Source organism: Mirounga angustirostris, unplaced genomic scaffold (genome assembly GCF_029215605.1).
Source record: "Mirounga angustirostris isolate CCGP_5_RB_7025 unplaced genomic scaffold, mMirAng1.0.hap1 SCAF_3, whole genome shotgun sequence".
In the NCBI taxonomy this organism is placed as follows: Eukaryota; Metazoa; Chordata; class Mammalia; order Carnivora; family Phocidae; genus Mirounga; species Mirounga angustirostris.
In genome coordinates, this window is record NW_026991711.1 from 67692585 (window position 1) to 67717287 (window position 24703).

A 24703-nucleotide genomic window follows, 5' to 3' on the forward strand; every position below is an offset into this window, starting at 1 on the left:
TGTTGCTCACCTTCCTTCCTGCTTCTATTTTGACCTGCAGGGGAAGACGAACACAAACAAAATGAAAATCAAACAAAACACCTGGGTTTTCCAAGCCACTGAAGCCCCAGTGGGTACCTCATGGGGTAAGCCCTTATGATGACTCCTAGTGGCCCGGGGCGGGGGGGTGCCCTCTGGTCTGTCACTGTTGTAAGTTGAAGGCAGAGTGGCTTCCATCCATTGCCAGCCAGTGGCCAGGCTTGGCCAAGTGCCCTGCTAAAAAGTCCTTTCAGCAGTGCGCTCAAGGCTGAAAAGGGACTTCGGGTGAGTGAGGTTCTGTGTCCCTGAGTGTGAACGATTCTTTGATCCCCATCTCTTCTTCTTAAAAAAGCATAATCGAACAAATAATTTTTCAATAAACAATCCAAAGTACAACAAATAATATGACACTGGTACCAATCAGCAAGATGTTTAGGTGTTAGTGTTATCAGAAACAGACCTTGCTAGTTCATGTGTTTGTTTTTATTTTATTTTTGTTGAAGATTTTATTTATTTATTTATTTGTCAGAGAGAGAGAGAGAGAGCACAAGCAGGGGGAGCGACAGGCAGAGGGAGAAGCAAACTCCCGCTGAGCAGGGAGCCCGATGCGGGGCTCGATCCCAGGACCCCAGGATCATGATCTGAGCCGAAGGCAGATGCTTAACTTACTGAGCCATCAAGGCGTACCTGTGTGTTTGTTTTTAAAGAATTGAAGCTTTATAAAGCTATAATAAAGCTATAATAAAGCCCCACCTTCATCCCTTCCTTTCCCAGAGGGTACTTCCTAAATTCAGTTGGCATGGATCATTCCCAGATGATTTTTAGAACTTTTACCATGTGTTCTTATTCATAAGTATATATATATGTATATATATATATGATCTTGCATGTTTTTTAAATTTACATAAGTGATGTATTTTATATATCTTTTTTCCATTTACTTTGTCCTCAACCCAATGTTTTTGAAATATTATCAGTGTGAATATTGATAAATCTAGCTGTAAAGTTGTTTAATATTCCTTTAAATAAAAACATCTTTTAAAAACCTAATCTATTCAAGGACAGGCATTTTTCCCCACTTTTTTGTAGTACAAAGAATATAATCAACATGCTTGCACGTTCATCTCAGCATGCATGTCTAGTGTTTACTGAGGCAGACTCTCAATAAATTGGAGGTACTATTGCTGAACCGTAGTCCAATTTAAACTTTACCAAATATTGGCAAATTGCTTCCCAAGAAGGTTGCACTAATTTACAGTCCCACATAATGTGTAACATTGCACCAAAACTTGGGTGTCAACAGATTATGTTTTGCTGATCTGATGATTTCAAATGGTACTTCACTGTTTTATTTTTCAATTCCCAGATAACTAGTGAAGTTAAGTGTATTTTCATATGCCATTGTCTGTTTGTGCTTCTTGTTTTTTAAATTGCCTGTTCATATGCTTTGCTTACATTTCTACTGTTATTGTAGGGATTCTTTATAGAGTTTGGGATTTATATGTTGTTCCCACGGATTTTCCCAGTCTATGACTTGCTTTATTACTTTGTTTACAGTAAATTTTAATTTTTAATGTGATTAAAATTTACTTTCTAATGTAGTTAAATTTATTAATTTCTTTCTATGTTTTATTAGTGTTTTATGATTTTTGAAAAAAGAAAACATTTCTTTAGTTCTATATGCTAAGGATTCTTCCATGCTTTATTCTAAGGTTTTCGTTTTTGTTTTTAATTTCAGTCTTCATGCCCATCTGGGAATGTGAATTTTTGTATCATGGGGCTTAATTTTATCTCTTTCCATATGGATAATCAATTATCCCATATGATTCATTGAAGAGTATGCCCTTTCCCCACTGTTTTATAATATCACGTGTCATATTTCAAAATTCCTTATATTTGTGGATCTATTTCTAGATACTCTCATTGATCAATTTTTCTATACTTTTAAAATTGCAATAGTTTTATCAAAAGTCTTATTATGAATAAATTATTTATCTTTTTCCTCCATCCTTTCCTCCTACTACTTTTCTTTCTCCTAGATTTTATTGGCTTTTGTTGGCCTTTTAGTCTTCCATAAGATTTCAGAATCAGCTTGTCCAGATCTTCAAAAAAATCTTGGCGAGAAGATGACTGCAATATATTGAATTTATGAATTAATTTGGGGAAAATTGACATCTTTATAATATTGAGTGTTTCCATCCATGGAGATAATGTATCTCTCCATTAATAAGGTCTTCTGTTATGTCTTTCAAAGAACTTTTATAAATTTTTTAAGAAATATTGCACACTTTTATTAGATTTATTTCTAGACAGCTTATCAACTTACTAATATAAAATATATCTTCTAAAATTATATTACTGACTATTTGTTGCTTTTTTATACTAATGCAAATAGTATTTTTATATTATACACAGTATCTTAATAAAATCCAAAATTCCTTGTTTGTTCTAATAATTTGTATAAGTTCTAGGCTTTTCTATGTGGACAGTAATGTCAATGATGAAAGTTTTGTTCTGCCTTTCTAATCAGTATACCTGTTCCCTCTTCCTCCATTCCCATCTGTACCATCAGAAAAGAGACAATGATAGCTGGAAAACTTTCTCATTCCTGATTTTTTTAAATAGCCTTTATTTTTTTTTTTAAGATTTTTAAATTTATTTATTTGACAGAGAGAGAGAGACAGCGAGAGAGGGAACACAAGCAGGGGGAGTGGGAGAGGGAGAAGCAGGCTTCCCGCAGAGGACCCTGGGATCATGACCTGAGCCAAAGGCAGATGCTTAATGACTGAGCCACCCAGGCGCCCCTCATTCCTGATTTTAAAGAGCATGGTTTTGTTTTATTTTTGCTGTTAACATTCATGACAGATTTAAAAGATACCTTTTAAAAATATTCCTTTTTTTCTAGTGTGCTAGTAATTTTTCTCTTTTTATGAATTTTTGCTTGTTTGTTTTTCTGTACTTGGTTTTCTTCATTTGTTAATGATTTGTTACTTCTCCCTCTAAACTGTCAATATTGTGATGTATTAATAGGATATCCAGATTGAATACTTAATCATAATGTATGCAGGGCTTGATTTTCTAATATTTTATCTAGTATTTTTGTATTTATGGTCATAAGAAAGATTGGACTGTAAGATTTTATTTTATTATTTTCCTGTAGTGTCCTTTTCTAGTTCAGGTATGAAATTATACTGGCCTCGTTAAATGAATCGGGTTACTTTTCCTTTTGTTCTGATCTTTGGGAGAGTTTATATAAAATTTATGATCCATTCAGTGGAGGCTTGGGAGAATTTGCATATAAGCCATTTTGGAATGGAGGATTTTTTAGGGGGATAGATTTTGATCCATTCATCCATTTTTTTTCTCTTCTTAAGTCTATTTCTTCTTAAGTCAGTTTTGTTAAGTTATAGTTTTCTAAGACAGACTTTCTTAATTCATTGCAGACCAATATTTTTGTAAAATATGAAATTATGTGCTTTGATGTTGCAATGGTATAAAAAATGCTTTCATTGGTTCTAGGTACTTACTCTCAATTTCTGTACTTACTTCATCTCAGACTGGTCACAAATAATTTGCAGACCAGTCAGCTGACCACATTTTAATTGGCACTGTTCAGAAAATCATCCATTTGTCAAATTTCTCAAATCCATTAGCATAGAGCATTGTTTGTAATACTCTGATATTATCTTTAAACATTGCTACTGTTTGTGTAGTTACGTTGTTTGCTCAATCCTAGCAACAGAATGTGTGGGATAATGGAAAGATTTAAAGTCAGAGGGACCAGTTTAATCCACAGCCTTGGTGTTTATGAGCTATGTAACTTTGGGTAAGTTAGTCTTCAGAGATTTTTATTCGTTTGTTTGTAGATTCAATCAGGGCTTTTCAAACTGTTTTTTGTTCTGTTTTTTTTTTTAATTATTCCCTACCTTCCAATGAAACATTATCTTCAAATGGAGCCTAACATTAAAGCAGATCAAAGTAGAATTCCCCTTTTTGAAGGAGGGAGGGGTATTTCCCCTTTGTCCTTCTACCCTCTCTGACCCCCAAGAAGCCCTTGAGGCTAGTATTGAAGAGGAAAAATTTCCCTCTATCCTTCAAGGTTCTTCTGACTGGTCTAAGAGAAAAGTGACATAGACAAATTAACAGGAGAAAATCAAATTTGATTTGCACATGCTGTGGAACCTAAGAAGTGACCAAGGTGGCAACTTTTATGCTTTTTAGACAAAGAAGCATAAATCTGTGAGGCACTGATAAAGAAAACTTATGTTTGGGAGCTTTAATTAGTAAGGAATTCTAAACTGAATTTGGACTAAGGTAGTAAATTAGCAAAAGTAACCAGGTTTGCTTCTATAGGCTTTTTCAGTCCTAAATTCCTTCTCTCTGATGATAAAGATATCTCTGTACCTCCCAGTGCAGAGAGGGTACCTTTCACATGGGAGATTTATTTTTTCATTCTGGAGACAAAAGAGGGTCAGAGTATTCTTGCACTAGCTATTTCTTAAGTAACTTTAACTCAAAATAATCCATATGCCATTTTGGCATATTTTGGGGGCAGCCTGCCCGAGGCTCCCACACTAGCACAGTTTGCTGCTACTAGTTTACCTTGCAAAGGTTGAAGTAAACCTTCCTTGCGTTGGCATCAAGCCAAACAGCCAATAAATAATCAGCCAAAGTGATTGCATTAAGCATGGTTTCCATGAGGACTAAAAGAACCTTCCAGGTTTCCTAGCAACAGAAATCAAGGTCTGCTCGCCACAGCAGAATAAAAAACGTTCTTTGGAACACGGGAAAAAATGGTTAATTGAGTTTAACCTTTATTCTCTATTGTGATGCAACAATAGAAATGATCATAAGGTGGCAATTTTCTAGTTTTTCTACCTTAAATCTTCCAGCATCTCCTGAGCTGCACATGGCAATCATCAACCACAAGATGAGAGTTGTGGAATTCCTGTTTTATTAAAAAATGAAAGGTGCTAGTCACATTTTCCTTTGATGCACATTTTACTTGTGAGAAAGAAAAGGGAGGAGAGGAGAGTGATAATTTCAGCATTTTTCCCTTTCATACCATAGTACATAAAGGAAGATATTAAAACACAAGTTTTGTGATACCTTTGGTTTCTTTGTCCTTTTTTTATGAACATCATCTCCTTACTTTATAGGTTAGAGAAATTTATTTCTAAGCTAAGTGATCCATCTAAGATCACATATCTATTAAATAGGAGAGCCAGGAGAAACCAGGCTTTTTTTTGCCCCTTAAGGCAATTTATAATTTTTATTACAGTAAGTTGATTATAAATCTCTTGGTCAAAAGTTGATATCTTGTGTCTTTTCCTCCCCACTTTTTACTTTGAGAAATTAAACCTACAGAAAAGTTGAAAAAATAAAATATGGAAACCATATACCTTTCACCTACACAAGTTTACATTTTACCTTTTTGCTTTTCTTCTATGTATGTGGATATATGTATACATATGTATATATGTGTCTACATACACATATGTAAAATATAAATACACATTTTTATGCTGAACTATTTAGTTACTTAAGAATTAGCAACTCATTGATAAAGACTTTTTAATTTTATATAATATATCTATATCTATATATAGATAGATATTCTTCTAGCCAAAATACCATCAACTACATATGAGAATTAAATAGATTATCATCTAATATAGTCCATAATTAAATGTTTTCAATTGTCTTAATACTCTTTTTCATAGATTTTAAAAATCTTGGATCCAATCAAGATTTAAACTATACATTTGCTTTTTTTTTTTTTTTTAAGATTTATTTATTTATTTGAGAGTGGGGGAGAGGGAGAGAACATAAGCAGGAAGGACATAAAGAGAGGGAGAGACTATCAAGCAGACTCCACACTGAGCGTGGAGCCTGACATGGGGCTCAGTGTCATGACCTGGAGATCACAACCTGAGCCAAAACTAAGAGTTGGACGCTCAACTGACTGCGTCACTCAGGCGCCCTTAACGTTTGCTTTTGATACTTCTTTCCTTCTTTCTTTCTTTCCTTCTTTCTTTCGTGACAGACTTTTTTGAGTTCAGATCAGTATCTTCTAGAACATTCCATTCAGAATGCACTCTGAATGTGTATGACTGTTTCTTCATAATTTGATATAGACAACATTTTTAGCAAGAAAACTACATATGTAATACTGTATATTTATTGTACCATATCAGGAAGCAAATTAAGTCAGAAGGTTTCCCTTTTGGTGAGGCTGTCTGATCATCTAGTTAAGATGATGATTATCAAATGTCAGGGCACATTTTCCATTTGTAATTTGTAAATAATCTGCATTGTGAATATTTGAGATCATGCGAACATTCAATTTCATGACAACCTTTTGGCCAATGGTTTTAGCATCCATTGTTGACCCTGATCTTGTTGGAATCATTTATTAAAATGGAGAATTGCAGAATGGTGATTTTTTTTTTGTTAGTTCTATCCATTCCTTCCACTTTTATTAGCTTGCATTCTAATTATAAAGAAAAGTCTTCTCTGAGAGTCTCTTTGTCTCTGTGTGTGTCTCTCTATGTCTCCCTGTCTCATTGCTAATTCAGTAATCACTGTGCGCTGCCTTCTTAAACTTTGTTGCTTTTGATCTAAATTGCTACATAAAAAGGCCTTGGGGAAAATGTTTGTGGTTGTCAAGGCCCAGCGATTTAGGATTCTTTGTCCATGGTGTCTTCCAAAAGCTTAACGAGGAGGGTAGAGCCAATTAACTTCACCTGAGCTTCTAGGAGTGAGTTCTTAATTATTAATAAGGAAATTGGTGAATAATGTTATTAAGTAACTAATGAAATTAGAAAAGTGTCCATAAAAGATAAAAAGGAGTAGGATTTTTTTTGCTGAAATTCTAAAATGTTATTTGATTTTAGCTAAAGAAAAGAATTTGATATGTCCTTCTCTGGAAGCTTCTGGGCTCCCCAACAGAAAGGGTCTAGTCCCAGTGTTGTGAGTATTATCAGTGCAGGGGGGTTCATAGAACATGTGAAAACCTTAAAGGCTGGTATGCAATGTTTTCTTAATTGCTGCTTTTCAAATAAATCAATGAAGGCAAAAATAAATGTAGTTGGGTCCGTATGCTTTAAATAAAACCAAGCACAATATGAAAAGGATGAGGCTGTTTCTGAAGGGAAGTTGAAAGCGAAACCACTGGATGATTTTTTAATTGAAGTTCCCACAATTGAAATTCCCTCCTCGTAGATATCACTCCCAGAAACTTTCTTACATCATGGCAAATCGTGACTATTTCCTTAGTTTGTTATAAAGGAAAGAAAGCTCTTGAGATCCAGATGTATTATGATTATGAATTATTCAGGAAACATTTAAGAAGGGCTCCTGCTTTCTTGGCATAGATTTACAAGTTAGTAATCCAAAGAAGGAAAAGACCCAGCTCCTGTCTGGTGGTACCTCCAGGATTTCTGTCCAGAAGTTTAGAGATGACAATTTAGGAGTTAAGAAACTTGTCATTAAGCTATGTTTGCATTTCAGGTGAAGTTTTTTAACTTATATTATATGTTACAGGTCAATTTAAAAATTAGCAAAGTGTTTCTGAAAATATCTTTATTCAGTATTTGTATAAGGCTGAGAAAATATCAGTTATGTTCATATGGGGGGGTAGAAGTTACTGATGGAAATTATGAAAAAGCTAAAACTTTTTCTCTCATGTTCTATGACACCACCACTATTTCTACATTTGAAGACCTTGGTTTTAATAGGGATGATAGATGCATAAACAAATAATTATAATAAAATATACTATTAATATGATAGATGAATGAACAAAAAGATATTAATGGGCAAAAATCATTCATTTGAGGTGGAGCCTAACTAAGGACACAACAATGAGTTGCCCTTCAGGGACATTCAAAGACAGTTTGAATCAGAATTTTGTCCTCTATCCTTTATCCTTTTGTCTCTATCATCAAACCAAATGTTCCAGGGACATTCACACCCATAAACTGGGTGTTTTCTCTTACTGTGCAATAGTTCTAGGGAGGACAAAATTCAAAGGGGGTCATGTGAGGGCATTATAGGGTACAGAATATCTGAGGGTCAAAGTCAAGAAACTCTGTGAGTACTGGCTTAACAGAAAAGGACATTGATGTCAGCCAGGGTGGAAAAGATTATGAGCCCCTTGATGGCCATTTCAGGAGTGCCCTAGAGGCTGGGGTTCAGTGGAAAGATGGCATGAGTGAAAGGCAGGTTATTGAAGAAAAGGTGTAGAACACATAGCATTATTCAGACATTCATTTATTCTTCTATCCATAAGATATGGCGATCAAATCTATCAACTAATGATCATCAACATTCATTCAACTTCTGCCTGACTAGATTTTGAGCTTCTTGAGGGCAGGAATCAAATCTTATTCATCTATGTTTTAGCAATGCCTACTGCACTACCCACCACATCGTAGAATAAAGGTTGTAGGACTAAATGGGAAGACTTCTGATAATTCTCTTAACTAAGAATGTAGAAACACATTAGAGTAAGGGTCAGTAATAATAGTATATAGGTTACAGACATTTCATTATGTTATATCTTTAGGTTCATGAGCAAAACCATGATGTAATGAAGTCTATAGAATAAGGCACTTTTTAAAAAGATTTATTTGTTTGTTTTAGAGAGAGAGAGAGTGCACAGGCGGGAGGGTGGGGGGAGAAGGAGAGAGAATCTCAAGCAGACTCTGCACTGAGCCCAATGTGGGGCTTGATCTCATGACCCTGAGATCACGACCTGAGCCAAAACCAAGAGTGGGATGCTTAACCAACTGTATGATTCCATTCTTATGAGCTACTCAGACTCATCAAGTTCACAGACACAGTAGAATGAAGACTGCCAGGGGCTATGGGGAAAGGAGTGTGGGGAGTTAGCGTTTAATGGATATGGTGTTTCAGTTTGGGAAGTTAATAAAGTTCTGGAGATGGATGGTAGTGATGGCTATACAACAAAATGAAAGCTCTTAGTGCCACTGAACTCTACACTTGAAAATGGTTAAAATGTCAAATTTTATGTTATGCATATTTTATTACCATGTAACAACTAATTTCAAAAAGTGATCCTAATATTTTACTAATGTCTGGTGAAAAGCAAACTCTAACTTTTACTGCTTTAGCAAATAATATTCCTAGAGGTTATTTTAGCTTTTGTGCAACCAGAAATGAGATAATTAAGGTAGACAGAGCCTTGGAAGAGACAGTACTTCAAATGAGACCTCTCCAGTCATGCTCGATAGGCAGGTCTTCCTAAAACTAAAGCCCGTGATTTCTCTGCAAGGCTGAGAACATAATGGGCATTTTTGTGTTGGATGGAAGGGCATTACAGGAATTAGGAGCAGGTGTTATGTGAAGAGCCCAGGCAGCTGCCACTGGGGATTCTGTCAACCTTGGGTATGGGAGATGTCCCTTCTCTAGAGATGAGACATCCTGAGCAGGTGATCCCTGACATAGGAATCTTAGCCAGAGATTGGGACACGTGTGGTAGGGGGCAGTTTAAGTAAATTGGTCTCAGGACCAGGGAGAAACAGTTATTGGTATTTGGGGCTCAAGTTCATAAAATGTAGTAACTTAGGCTATGACCCCTTAGAATTGAGCATGGCTCCTTAAATCCTTCTTTATTAGGCAAGACTGGCATGGGGCTCAATCTGCAGATGGGTATCAGCTGAGTCTAGTTATTATAGAAGAGAGAATTTGGAGGTTGTGGGTGCAGACTGGATGGTAAAGTGCTTAGGTTAGGTCCTGAGAGTTTAAAGTTTAAAGAATCACTCCCAATCTAGTTGAAAGTCACTGGCCATAGTTTCTAGTGACACACATATCAGATCGTTATCCCTAGTAAATGGACCCTTGCACCCTTGAGCATCTCTAGACCTCTTCCCATTCCTCTATCAGCTGCCCATCACCATCCCTATGTTCCACTGTCCTTCCACCCTCTCCCCAAGAAGTTTGGAACTCCAAAACTCCGATCTAGCTTTCCTCCCTCTTTCTGACCCACTCCAGTGTGCACATGGGAAGAAGTTTTTGAAAGGGCTGGTGCTTTAGGGCTGCATTAGCCCTACTTAGTAGAAAGTATTCAATAAGCATTTGTTGAATTATGTTGAAAACCTCCCTTGCCAAATAAAACTATCTCAATGCATAAGTTTCTTAAGTTCTTAGTGTATTCCAGTGCCAGAAAATTGGCCTGGGGAGGAACCAGGAGCTAGCTATTAAAAATTCCTGTGATCTTAGGCAAGTATTTAATTTCGTTGTTGTTCTCCTTGTAAAATAAAAAAATGTTAAGTCCTCAAAAAAACATTCTAGTTCCAAAATGTTGGATTCTCTGGGCTCACAACCACATCTCTGATGCAGGTCTGGAATCTCCCATTCTCCTACAAACAATTGATCCCTGGCCCAAGGGTATGAGGCCATAGAATTCTCTTTCATTCCCAATCTCCTAAGCAATATAGGGTCTCTTTCTTTTTCTTTTCTTCTTTTCTTTTTTTTTTTTTCAGAGAGGACAATCAGCTTTTATTTCTGCCAACTAAGGATTTTTTTTAAATTTTTTTATTGTTATGTTAATCACCATACATTACATCATTAGTTTTAGATGTAGTGTTCCATGATTCATTGTTTGTGCATAACACCCAGTGCTCCATGCAGAACGTGCCCTCTTTAATACCCATCACCAGGCTAACCCATCCTCCCACCCCCCTCCCCTCTAGAACCCTCAGTTTGTTTTTCAGAGTCCATTGTCTCTCATGGTTCATCTCCCCCTCCGATTCCCCCCCTTCATTCTTCCCCTCCTGCTATCTTCTTTTTTTTTTTCTTAACATATATTGCATTATTTGTTTCAGAGGTACAGATCTGAGATTCAACAGTCTTGCACAATTCACAGTGCTTACCAGAGCACATACCCTCCCCAGTGTCTATCGCCCAGTCACCCCATCCCTCCCACCCCACCCCCCACTCCAGCAACCCTCAGTTCGTTTCCTGAGATTAAGAATTCCTCATATCAGTGAGGTCATATGATACATGTCTTTCTCTGTTTGACTTATTTTGCTCAGCATAATACCCTCCAGTTCCATCGACATCGTTGCAAATGGCAAGATCTCATTCCTTTTGATGGCTGCATAATATTCCATTGTATATATATACCACTTCTTCTTTATCCATTCATCTGTCGATGGACATCTTGGCTCTTTCCACAGTTTGGCTATTGTGGACATTGCTGCTATAAACATTGGGGTGCACATACCCCTTCGGATCCCTACTTTTGTATCTTTGGGGTAAATACCCAGTAGTGCAATTGCTGGATCATATGGTAGCTCTATTTTCAACTTTTTGAGGAACCTCCATACTGTTTTCCAGAGTGGCTGCACCAGCTTGCATTCCCACCAACAGTGTAGGAGGGTTCCCCTTTTTCCGCATCCCCGCCAACATCTGTCCTTTCCTGACTTGTTAATTTTAGCCATTCTGACTGGTGTGAGGTAGTATCTCACTGAGGTTTTGATTTGGATTTCCCTGATGCCGAGCAATGTTGAGCACTTTTTCATGTGTCTGTTGGCCATTTGGATGTCTTCTTTGGAAAAATGTCTGTTCATGTCTTCTGCTATAGGGTCTCTTTCTAATCATGACTCCCAGTCTATCCAATCTCAGGTCTGAAATAATGTTTTGGTTTTTTGGAGAAAATGATGGCAAAAACAAATGGTTAAACATAAGACATAATACAATGACTTAAATACTGATGCAAAGTTATTTTTGAATACCATTTCTTGATTTTTATTTTTTGAATATCAAAGGAGATTTGATCCATATGCATGAATAACTAAAAATTCATCTTTTTATGCCAAATTTTAAAATCTATCTACTGGACGCAAAGCTAATGAAAAGCATCAAACCATTTGGCTTTGTTGCTTTTTAACTAAAATAAAGTGAACTAATGCTGATTAAGTTTTGGGGAGAAAAAAAATCAACATGGATGACAAATTATATGCAATATTAGTTTCCTATGATTCAAAACCATGTTGCTGAAGGTCAGCAGGCTGCTGGCAGATTTTTAATTACTAATATTAGTAATATGGACATATGAGCCTAATGTGTAGTATGAATATAAAGTATACAATTAATAGAAAATGCATACGAAAAGAATTTTAATTAATGAATGAGCATCACTATTGCATTAGGTTTCTTAAGTAGGTCAGAGCTTAAAGCTGTCCAAATAATAGATTTTATTTTTCCTTTTTTTTCTTCTCCATCTATCTCAGGGCAAGAAATTAATTTTTTCCTGTTCCAATGTCATCACTAGATTAATGACTGTCATATGTGGAGCCTGACTATAGGGAGCTCCTCATATGCACAGCCATATGTGGCTTCCGAAAAATGAATGGAATCATTGTTCTCACAGAATATGATTACAGTGGAATATCAAATAGATTATTTTTTTTCTTGGAAAGAAAGACTGTTAAATTTGTTCTGATGACAGTGGTGAATGAGATTTAGAAATACAAATGCCTCTCTCTTCTGTCATGCCTCACATATGTTGTCATAGATACCAATTCAATTTAGAAAACCTTATTGAGGACAATGTGGAAAAAGACAAGTTCCCTGCCCACCCCCCCAAAGCTTATATTCTAGTAGGAGATATAGGATCCCACCACGATCTACTGATACATGCATATAACACATGCAAATGAACATTTTTATTGAAAATGAGTTTTCAAATTGGCATTTCATCCCTTGTTTTAAATATAAATAAGGTAAAATTTGGACAGAGAAAGTTTTTTAAAGTAAAAAGTCTACAGTGTTATTCCAGACACTCCTTATTGGCTGGACCTTCACATTTGGAAGTCAAGGCGAATGGATGCCTGTGAATGACAAGCCAGAGTTCTGGAGACATGGATTCTGCCCTAAGACATCTGCAGTGAAGTTCTGTAGCTTTAGGATGGCTGAAATGAGAACAAATAAGAAAGCTCTTAAAGGAGGATGTTACTGACAGGAGCCACGCAGGTCTTAAAAAGGAAATGAATACAAAATTCCAAACTTAATTAGACTATAGAAGTCACATATGTTAAATTGTAAAGGACTCTTTTCCATAATATTGCTCTGTTATACAAGTGCCATTTTTTTTTTTTTTGCAGTTTGGGAAAAAATAATTTTAAGCCCTCAAAACATCTTCAGAACTAGACATGTTTAATGCCCTTTCAAAATGCTTTGAGGACTTAAATTTTTTTTTCCAACTACATAATGACACTGATGAATGAATGATTGGTCAGAAAAGTAAAACAAATTACCAAATTTAGTTCAGAAATTAGTAGGGCAAGAGAATGATCTGGAAACTGCCTTTTATTTAAGATGTTATTTGTGTCTGTATCTTGCATTGGACTGCCTTATGAATCCTGGGGTCACCAGCACCTGGCATATTGTAGGTGCTCAGCAAGTCTCTTGTTGAAGGAGTGACTCTGTTGGTTAAGTGAGCAAGTGAGTGAAGAATGAATGAATGCAGGGTGCCTGGGGGTGCAAGAGTCAGACTCTTGGTTTCAGCTCAAGTGGTGGTGTCAGGGTCATGAGATGGAACCCCACATCAGGCTCCACACTCAGCATGGAGTCTAGTTGACATTCTCTCTCCCTCTCCCTCTGCCCTACACCCCCAAGTCATGCATGCATGCATTCATTCTTATTTTAAAAATAAGAATGAATTTCTCTCTCTCTCTCTCAAATAAATACATCTTTTTAAAAATAAGAATGAATGCATGCATGCATGCATGAATGAATGAATGAATGAATGAAGATTTACCAGGCAGTACATTTAATGCAAAGGGACAGTGATCCTGGAATCTCAAATTGAAGTGAGTAAATGCTTCTTAAATCCTGTTTGACATAAATTGGGAATTTGCCCCTTACCTCTAGCCAAGAGCCTTCTCAAGTTCCTTATTTCAATAATGATGTTGGTACTGAAAGAGAAGCGGTCACCTGCTTTGTTTTTAAGCAATTCTCTTTCAATCAACTTTTAATTATCCTAAAGGAGGAAAGCAGTGGTGCAGATAATCCCAAATCTCTTGTTGGAATGCATTATATGATGGCTTTTTATAGTAGTTTGCCTTCTTAATTACATTTTGATTAGGTTTCTATTACAGTTACTGGAATTCCCTCAGCAGAGAGGACAGCAGGCCAGGCAGTCTAAGAACACCGTGATCAATCAATGGGATTGACCCATACCTTACTCTGGGCCCTCCTTTTTAAAATGCAGTGTGCTAATAAGCACGTTGAGGCATACAAAGTGATAGCAAATTTTCAGGTTCATAATTTATTCAATGGTCATCATCAAGAATCTATTAGAAGGTAAGTACTTCTCCAGTCAATACAAGGAGGAATAAGATAAGATCTTTTACAAGGAAGAATGATATATAAGGTTAGGATTTTAGGAACTCTGCCTAGACAGCATGATGTAGGTATGTGACCTTTAGCAACATAAGGCAATGTGTGCTAAAAGATAAATGGGCCACATCTTCAGAGGTCATCTGAAGTGAGAACACAAGGAAGACACTAGAGAAGGGTGACTTGAGTTTGTTCCTAGAAGTAAATAACATTTGAACGAGTGAAGAAAATTTAGGAGGACTCACTAAAGCAGCACTGTCCAATGGAAATACCATGTGAGCCATATGCACAAATTTAAATTTTCTGATAGTCAGTTTAAAAAGCTAAAAAAGAAATGAGTGAAGTTGATTTTAATAATACATTGTATTCAACCCAACATATTTCAAATACTATTTTAACATGTAATTTGTGTAAAAATTACAAAATAATTTACACTTTCCTTTTTAAAGTACGTCTTCAAAATCTGGTATGTATTTTACACTTGTAGCACATCTCAGTCCAGGCTAGTATATTTCAAGTGCTTAATAGCCATATGTAACTAATGGCTACCATATTGGAAAGCATAGTTCTAGAACCTTGCTTCTTAAACTGTGGTCTGGGGATCAGCTGCATTGGCAGCATCTGGAAAAATGTTAGAAAGGCAGAATTTCAGGCTCCATCCCAGACCTACTGAATCATAATCTGCATTTTAACAAGATACTCAGCTAATTCCCATTCACATTAAAGTTTGAGAAGCACTGGTCTAGATAGGGAAAAGTTTGAACAACCATCTAGAGTTAAGAGCGCTGAAGAAAGGTTTAAGGTCCAGCCATCATTAGAACATGTGAGAAGTAAAAGTTAAGAGTGTCTGGATAGTTGTTTATAAGGAATTTGATAAAACCATTTTAATCTGAGTGTCTGTTTCTCAATCTTCAAAATGAAACTAATCCTGCTCATGTTGTAGGACTGATATTTAAATTAGAGACAGTGATAAAATAATTCACATGATGCCTAGCTTCCAGACATGGAAGTTTTATATAATTCCATTACTGATGGGTAATAGTCACAGATGCAGACTGCAGTGCTACAAGATTTTAACTACAAGGAAAGTATCTGAAGCTATACAAAAATTGACAAATAGAATTGCAGACCATCACTGCTGTCACATGCCAGGATTCTGTGTGCTTGGCAGGAGTCTCAAATGAGGACTAATGTCAGAGCAGGTTCATTCAAGATAGGATGGGAGAGAGGGAAGTCCCACAGAGGCAACAGAGGTGCTAGGGTTCACACATTATGTTCATAAGCCTACTGTGACCACTCCTCATCAAAATATGTTGCACAACTCTGGACACCTGGTTTACTAACACATTAGCAGGACTGAAAGGATCAGATAACTGGTCCTTGTCCTCATTTAACATCTGGCCCTTTCACTAAGTCGGCATGTTGGGTCAAGACACCTTATTCCAGCTGTCAAACTGTGTGAGCATGTCTGGGAATATTATCCAGCTGTAAGTAATGCAGTACTGAGAACTGGAAACCCACTAATATTGTTGTTGGAAGATTAGCAACACCCTCTTCTTCTAATGACAGTGTTTCAAAAATGTCAACTATCACCAAAAAGAATGGGAGGTAACTCTGGGACAGTAGAAAGACTCTGGTTGGAGGGTCATGGGATCATGGGGTTCCAGTTTGAGCTCTTCCATAATAACTAGCTTTGTTTTCTTTTTTTTTTTTTAAGATTTTATTTATTTATTTGACAGAGAGAGAGATAGCGAGAGCAGGAACACAAGCAGCGGGAGTGGGAGAGGGAGAAGCAGGCTTCCTGCCGAGCAGGGAGCCCGATGTGGGACTCGATCCCAGGACCCTGGGATCATGACCTGAGCCGAAGGCAGACGCTTAATGACTGAGCCACCCAGGCGCCCACTAGCTTTGTTTTCTTAATCAAAAGTTTAATTTCCTATGGCCTCAACTTCTGTACTGATAAAACAATCAGCTTTGATATGTGAATCTCTTCATTTAGTAATTTCCACTTGTATTTTTATTTTATTTTTTCAAATTGTATTTTATCTCTTATTGTGGTAAATTTGTATGTCATATAAAATTTACCACTTTAACCATTTTTAAGTGTACAGTTCAGTAGCATTGAATACATTCACATTATTGTACAACCTTCATCACCACCCATCTCCAGAAATTTTATCTTTCCAAACTGAAACTCTATATACATTAAACACTAACTCTCTCTTCCCCCTTGGCCTATCTCATAAAAATCACCATGCCACTTTCTGTCTTTATGAATTTGACTCTGATACCTCATATAAGAAGAATCTGGTAGTATTTGTCCTGTTGAGTCTCACTTATTTCATGTAGCACAATGTCTTCAAGATTCATCCACGTTGTAGCATGTATGAGAATTTCATTCCCTTTTAAAGTTGAATAATCTCCCATCATATGTCTATACCACATTTTGTTTATCCATGTTTGGATGCAGCGGCATGTGGTTTGGAGATATGCGTTGCTAACATTCACTGTGGTGGTGCTGAACAAGGGAATGAATGCATACATCGGTCAATTTTCTGGAATTTCTAGAGTTAGTGGTGCTTTGCTCTAAACACCAGGAAAAGGAAGAAGAGGCAGTTAAGGGAATGATTTAGCACTAGGGTGACAGAAGCCAGAGCATAAGGACAGAGAAATGCCTATTTATCGAAAAGTAGGGCAAATGTAGACTCAAATATTGGAACCACCAAAAGAAAGGTGAAGCTGCGCAGAGTAGGACAATGCTGAAACACCTGGGGCTGGAGGGGAAGTAGGAGCTAGTGAGGCACATTTTGGTCCTCAACGGATGTGTCAGTCAGAGTTACTTTGGTAGGATGATCATCCCTTTGAGCTTGGCATAACATTTCAACCCTTATGCAGATGAGTTCATCAGAGTTCAAAGGTTCTCACTGTTAATAGGGTTTGTTTCCATGTGCCCCATTTTCACTATGATGAATCTGTGATTATGAATTAGTGAAGTTGAGTGACAATGACAATTTCTGTAAAGTAAATCTATTGACTTCTCCAGATTGTGCCAATTCCAAGCAGCAAAAGAAAACACAGAGCAACTGAAACTATTTTCCTGGTGTCATTATGTCATTGTGAAATTAATTTGTTTTGAACAATGTCCCAAACAGACCACTCACAGAAAACCTTCAGAGCAGGAAGGAGAGGGTTAGAGGAGGCAGGGTTGAAAAAAGTGCCTCTGTTCATCTTCACTGCCCTGATCTTTCCAGGAAAAGTTGGATGAATTGGTAAAAGCTGAAATTGGTCAAGGGATATAAGAAATAGGATCCCTCTTGTCAAAATCTCGCCTCCGGGGCACCTGGGTGACTCAGTTGTTAAGCGTCTGCCTTCGGCTCAGGTCATGATCCTGGGGTCCTGGGATTGAGCCCCACATCGGGCTCCCTGCTCGGCGGGAAGCCTGCTTCTCCTTCTCCCACTCCCCCTGCTTGTGTTCCCTCTCGCTGTGTCTCTCTCTGTCGGATAAATAAATGAAATCTTAAAAAAAAAAAAAAATCTCACCTCCGTTCTATGTCAATTAGAAATAAATGTAGATTAACAAGTTTCTCTTTGAAAATGAAAATATTTCTCAAAGCTCAGTCAGAAACTTTTGTGAGAAGGAGGTTAGGTTGGGGGCCCATGTCAGGGTACTCTGGACATTGTAGTGCATCTGCTGTGTTGCACCAAAGGGAAGTCAGAGCCCTCTGCAGTATTTTAAGGACTGTTGGCATGCTCTTAATTCTGCCTTCTTCTGTTGGGCAAAACTTAGAGAAGAGAGGGGCATCTGGGTTTCTAAGTTGGTTGGGTGTCCAGCTCTTGGTTTTGGCTCAGGTCATGATCTCAGAGTCCTAGAGTCAAGGCCCAAGTCCAGCTCCACGCTCTGCTTGGAGTCTGCTTATCCCTCTCCCTCTGCTCCTCCCCTGCACCTCTCTCTCTTTCTCTTTCTCTCTCGTTCTCTCTCAAATAAATAAATACAATCTTAAAAGAAAAACTTGGAGGAGCACCTGGGTGGTTCAGTCCGTTAAACATCTGCCTTCGGCTCAGGTCATGATCCCAGGGTCCTGAGATCGAGCCCCGCATCAGGCTCCCTGCTTGGTGAAAAGCCTGCTTCTCTTCTCCTTCTGCTTGTACTCTGTCTCTCTCTCTCTCTCTCTCTGTCAAATAAATAAATAAAATCTTTAAAAAAAAAAAAAAGACGAAGAAGAAGAAGAAGAAAAACTTGGAGAAGAGAGGACTTTTATCCATGTTTGAGGATGTCATGATTTCAAGTGTTCAGATCTCCAGTCTTCATCTCTCAGAGGCAACATGGGGCAAATAAAAGCATGAGAATAAGAGTAAAAAACATTCCAGATTTGTCTTTCAGCTTCCCCACATAATAGCTGTGTAACCTCGGACAGGTTACTTAGCCTTTCTCAGACTCGATTTTCTCATCTGTAATTGTTTGTGTACTGATAGTTGGTTGTGCTGTTAAATGATAAGGTACAAAGAGCACCTAGTACATGGTAGGTGCTCGACAAATGTTAGTAACCTTCCCTTACTGTTTTATTAAATTTAGGAGTATATATTTATTCATCCATTCAGTCTTTCCTTCTATAGGTACCATTACTATGTATGTGTCTACTACTGTTGAAATCAAATACAACTTTTTATCAAATCATTTATTTATCAATATGTGTTATCTTTTCCACAAGATGCTTTAGCATTAAAAATAATAATTCCTCCTGAATTGTTCTGTAAAATAAATTAGTTACTTTATATTATTAAGTATTCATAGTTTGAGACTGTGTATAGTACATATAAATAGGATGAAGAGTACATAAACCAAACCACCAGTTTGACAATGCAACAGAAAACAAGTCTCACTGAAGCCTAACAAATTCAAACAGATATTGTTGAATATCTGTTTGAAAAAAAAATCTTATTTTTATGTAGGATGTAATAGGATTATTTTATTATAAAAACTACCAGAAGAGATTATAGAATTGATCTTGTACCCACTGGGCACAAGCCCTCTAGAGAAATACATTGATTTGAGAACTTTTCAAAGGTCTTTATTAAGAGGTTCACAGGGGTGACTGGGTGGCTCAGTTGGTTAAGCATGACAGACTCCTGATTTTGGATCAGGTCATGATCTCAGGATCCTGGGATCAAGCCCAGCATCAGGCTCCATGCTCAGTGTGGAGTCTGCTTGGGGTTCTTTCTCTCCCTTCTTCTTTGCCCCTCCGCCTGTTCAAGCATGTGCGCTCTCTTTCTCTCTCTCTCTCAAATAAATAAATAAATCTGTTGTTTTTAAAAGATTTTATTTATTTGAGAGAGAGAGAGAGCGAGCACAAGCCAGGGGAGGACCAGAGGGAGGAGAAGCAGACTCCCCGCTGAGTAGGGAGCCCGATGCAGGGCTCGATCCCAGGACCCTGGATCATGACCCGAGCCAAAGGCAGACGCTTAACCAACTGAGCCACCCAGGTGCCCCTAAAATAAATAAATAAATCTTAAAAAAAAAAAGGTTCACAGATCCCCTCCAGGATTATGGTCTGAAAAGCTTCGTGTGATTGTCTACAGGGAAGTTCTTCTATAATTGTCATATTTTAGGACCAGAATTCTAATGATGGATTGATAAATACTGAATACCAAAATAGTCTGACAATCATCCTTCTGTTCTCAAAAGCTAAACTGTGGTGAAAATGGGCATGAGGAAAAAGGCTAATTTAAAAATTAATCGTCCAGAGAATTTTCTCATGTTTATGATGTATTTTTAAGAACTCAAATTCTATGTATTTAAACTTGGTTAACAAGTACTAAATTAAACAGGAGAGTGTAAATAATGTCCTGAAAGCCATCAAAACTATCATTTTTTTAAATATTTTATTTATTTATTTGACAGAGAGAGAGCACAAGCAGGGGAAGTGGCAGGCAGAGGGAGAAACAGGCTTCCCGCTGAGCAGGGAGCCCGATGCGGGGCTCGATCCCAGGACCCTGGGATCATGACCCGAGCCGAAGGTAGCCGCTTAACTGACTGAGCCACCCAGGCGCCCCAAAACTATCATTTTTGTGAGAATATTAAAGCTGGGCTTCTTAAGAAGTATCCATTTAATTATTATTGTTTTGATACCTTTTTGTGTTCCCCTAGGAGAGTTGGAGAAGTATATATGTATGTGTATTTTCTAATCCTGAAATCATGATACTGTAAGTCTATCTTGTTTACAGCTAAAGATAAAAATTTGATGCAAGCTGGTCTTGAATCAAGTTGATTTCCTTCTTTTGATTTTTACTATTTACCTCCTTCACACCCTTTGTAAATGTGGAGTTCTTTTTGTTGTTATTGTTTATATGTGGTTTTTAAAATAAATTTTAAAATTAATAGACTTTACAATTTAGTGCAATTTTAGGTTTACAGAAAAACTGAGCATAAGTTACAAAGTTTCCATATATTCCATCTCCCTCCTTCCCTGACCCTAACACTATTTCCCTTTTCATCAGCATCTTTTATCAGTGTGGTACATTTGTTACAATTGATGAGTCAATAATAAAACATTAGTATTAATTGAAGTCCACAGCTTACATTAGGGCTTACTCTTTCTATTGTACATTCTGTGGATTTGACAAATGAGTAATGACATATATCTACCATTACAATATCATACAGAATAGTTTTACTGCCCTAAAAATCCCCTGTGCTTCACCAATTCATCCATCTATCCCTTGCCCTGAATCCCTGGCAAGCACTGATCTTTCAATAGTCTCCATACTTTTTTCTTTTCCAGGGTGTCATATGGGTGGGATCATAAAGTATGCACATTGCTCAGATTGCCTTCTTTCATTTTGGCAAGATGTATGTAAGTTGTCTCTGTGTCTTTTTTTTTTTTTTTTTAAGAGAGAGAGAGAGGTGGGGAGAGGTAGAGGAAAAGGGAGAGAGGATTTTAAGCAGGTTCCAGGATGCAGGGCTCAATCTCATGACCTTGAGATCATGATAGGAGTCAAAATCAAGAGTCAGAAGCTTAATCAACTGAACCACCCAGGTGCCCCTTCACTGTGTCTTTTCATAGCTTGACAGTTTATTTCTTTTCTTTTCTTTTCTTTTTTTTTTTTTTTTGGATAGCTAATTTCTCTTCATCACTGAGTAATATTCCATTGTCTAGATGTGCCACAGCTTATTTATCCATTCACCTACCAAAAGATATCTTGCTTGCTTCCAAGTTTTGGCAATGAATAAAACTAAAATAAACATTTGCATGCAGGTATTTGTGTGGACTTAAGTTTTCAACTCATTTAGGTAAATACCAAGGAACACAATTGCAGGATTATATGGTAAGAGTATATTTTGTTTTGTAAGAAACCACCAAATTGTCTTCCAAAGTGGCTGCGCCATTTTTCTTTCTCATCAGCAATGCATGAGAGTTCCTATTACTCCACACCCTCACCAGCACTTGTGTTGTCAGTGTTTTAGATTTTAGCCATTCTAATAGGTATTTGGCAGTAACTCATTGTTGGTTTAATTGCAATTCCCTAATGACAGATAATGCTGAGCATCTTTTCATAGACTTAGGAAAATTTGCCATCTCTGCATCTTCTTTCATAAAGTATCTGCCCAGATTCTTTGCCCATTTTCAATTGGGTTTTTGGTTTTCTTATTGTTGAATTTAAGAGTTCTTTGTATATGTGGGCTACCAGGCCTTTATCAGATATGTGTTTTGCAAAGATTGGGGGAGCTTATCTTTTCATTCTTTTAACAATGTCTTTCACAGAGCAGAAGTTTTGAATTTGTAACTTACTTACCAATATTTTCTTTCATCAAGTTATGCTTTTGGTGTTATATCTAAAAGGTCATCGTCAAAGCCAAGGTCACCTAGATTGTCTCATATGTTATTTTCTAGGAGTTTTATAGTTTTGCATTTTAAATTTAGGTCTATGATCCTTCTTGAGTTAATATTTTTGAAAGGTATAAGGTCCATGTCTAAATTCAGTTTTTTGTACATGGATGTCCAGTTTTTCCAGCACCATTTGTTGAAAAGACGATCCATTCTCAATTGAATTACTTTTGTTCCTTCGTCACAGATCAGCTAATTATATTTATGTGGGTCTATTTCTGCACTGTCTATTCAGGAGCTGATATTATTATCGATAACTCTGATTATTTACCAGCTCTTGCTTCATGACATTATTGGTTATAAATAATTCCCTTTATGTTTTTAGGGTAAAATTTACAAATAGGAAAATGCACAGATCCCTTCCCTTTTTAGTACCTGATGAGATTCTTGGGTTTTTTTAATGCAACAGATGAAACAATTGATATTTTATGCTGTAATATTTATAACTAAGGTAAAACATTTTAGAGACTGAAAGCCTATCTTACTGTGAGCTACTTGTTTTGTAGACTAGAGGCTGTCACCACCACAATCACCACTGTCATGATCAAATATAACCTAGGTGGAATTGGTATAGTTTAGTTTGAATCCAAGTTCTGTGTTGTACATGCTTGTAGTACTTTATGCAAATTATTTAATCAATAATCAGCTTCTGCCGTTAAAGAAATGGAAACAGTTATGCACAGCATTGTGGTGGATATCACATCAGTATTGTGACAGATTCTATGATAAAATATATTTGAAAGGGCTTTTTGTAAAATGTGAAATTTGAAAGAGATGCTGGGTATTGTTGTCATTGAATAATAGGATTTTAAGGGACGATTTTAAAGATGAGTACATCTAGTTGCCATCAGACAGCTGATGGTTTTTTTTTTTACTTCACTTCTTATTTTCTTTTTTTTAAATTTTATTACGTTATGTTAATCACCATACATTACATCATTAGTTTTTGATGTACTGTTCCATGATTCATTGTTTGCGTATAACACCCAGTGCTCCATTCAATACGTGCCCTCTTTAATACCCATCACCAGGCTAACCCATCCCCCACCCGCCTCCCCTCTAGAACCCTCAGTTTGTTTCTCAGAGTCCATTGTCTCTCATGGTTCGTTTCCCCCTCTGATTTCCCCCCCTTCATTTTTCCCTTCCTACTATCTTCTTCTTTTTTTTAACATATAATGTATTATTTGTTTCAGAGGTACAGGTCTGTGATTCAGCAGTCTTACACAATTCACAGTGCTCACCGTAGCACATACCCTCCCCATTGTCTATCACCCAGCCACCCCATCCCTCCCACCCCCCACCACTCCAGCAACTCTCAGTTTGTTTCCTGAGATTAAGAATTCCTCATATCAGTGAGATCATACGATACATGTCTTTCTCTGATTGACTTATTTCGCTCAGCATAATACCCTCCAGTTCCATCCACGTCACTGCAAATGGCAAGATCTCATTCCTTTTGATGGCTGCATAATATTCCATTGTATATATATATACCACATCTTCTTTATCCATTCATTTGTCGATGGACATCTTGGCTCTTTCCATAGTTTGGCTATAGTGGACATTACAGCTGATGGTTTTAAACCAGCAATTAAAGCATTAAAATATTAAAATCACTAAGAATGCTTTCATAAGTGCCCTCCAGAGAAGAGGTTTCCACTGAATTCCATGAAACTATGTTGAAGTTTGTAACTCTGAGCCTATTATTGTATGTCTAATTTAAATCTCTCTCACTGTATTGTTTTTTACCCTATTTTTGGTGAAAAAATTCTAAATTCCTTTCAAAATTTGTTACTGTGAAGAATAACTTTTAAGGAATAGACCATCAGTACTGTGGATAACTGATACATAGTTTTCATTTTTCTTAATGAGAGAATTAGCTAGTTGAGGGCAGCTTAATTGATTAGCAACCATCAAAAGAGCAGCACCAACAATAATTCAAAATATTTGAAGTAAAAATAGCCAATTGGTGTAGAAACAATGTGTTCTCTTAACTGATCTAAGAGTATTAATCTACTGACGAGTTCATTAATTCATTCAATAAGGAGTTAAGGCTCCGACTGAGCTAGATGCTGTGGAAGAATCAAAATACATTGGGAACAGACCTACTATCTCAAGCCACTGAAGGTATCAGTCCCATATTGATTTCTTAGCACTATTAGCCCTATCCACATCGTTCTGCCTGAGCTGTGGCTGTCAAGGAGGGAGAGGGACATTCCAGGTAGAAAGAATGGCATGTGCAAAAGCATAGCAGTTGAGGATGGGGTGCTGTGGCCTTCTTTGTATCTGTTTCCCCATCTCCCCAAAGATAGGATTTTGGTCAGTCAGGGGAGGATGTCTGCTCATCTCTTTCAGATTTTGAGTTCAATGGTGGCACCACAGGCACAGTCATAAAGGAACAAGTATATAAATTCCATTGCTCCAGAGCTCAC

At 37.1% G+C, this 24703-nt stretch overlaps 1 protein-coding gene across 4 annotated transcripts in view; it reads left to right on the forward strand.

The window, feature by feature from the left end:
• Window positions 1–24703, forward strand: part of STARD13 (StAR related lipid transfer domain containing 13) — a 521208-nt gene that overhangs the window by 60372 nt on the left and 436133 nt on the right. The gene's annotated exons all lie outside the window — the stretch shown is intronic.